Source organism: Atta colombica, unplaced genomic scaffold, assembly GCF_001594045.1.
Source record: "Atta colombica isolate Treedump-2 unplaced genomic scaffold, Acol1.0 scaffold204, whole genome shotgun sequence".
In the NCBI taxonomy this organism is placed as follows: domain Eukaryota; kingdom Metazoa; phylum Arthropoda; class Insecta; order Hymenoptera; family Formicidae; genus Atta; species Atta colombica.
This window is the reverse complement of record NW_017259299.1, coordinates 344,623-344,936: the sequence shown is the minus strand read 5'-3', so window position 1 is coordinate 344,936 and position 314 is coordinate 344,623. Positions and strand designations below refer to the sequence as shown.

The following is a 314-nucleotide window of genomic DNA, read 5'->3' as shown; positions in this document are numbered from 1 at the left end:
TATTTCTTTTTTTTTTTTTTTTTTTTAAGTTATAAAGTGGCATTGGTTCTCCTATCAAGATATCGGAATTCAAAGTCGTATCCACCAAACAGCAGCGCACAGAGATTTCGAAGCAAAAAGTTACGCTCTCGTAATGCTAGCGGGTCGTTGATTCGTGGTCGTTTATACACGGCGTGACAACCGCGTGTAATATCGAGTAAATCGGGGAAATTGAAACTCGGCGGTTCCGCGATATCGTCGTATAGGTAGTAGGTACCTATGTATTGCGTTTGTCGTGCAACTACAAAAGGTGTGCGCGAGTACGCGAGGTTGGT

The 314-nt window shown here is 43.0% G+C and overlaps 1 protein-coding gene across 1 annotated transcript in view; it reads left to right on the top strand.

The window, feature by feature from the left end:
* Nucleotides 1-314, top strand: part of LOC108687289 (homeobox protein homothorax) — a 382,549-nt gene that overhangs the window by 254,689 nt on the left and 127,546 nt on the right. The gene's annotated exons all lie outside the window — the stretch shown is intronic.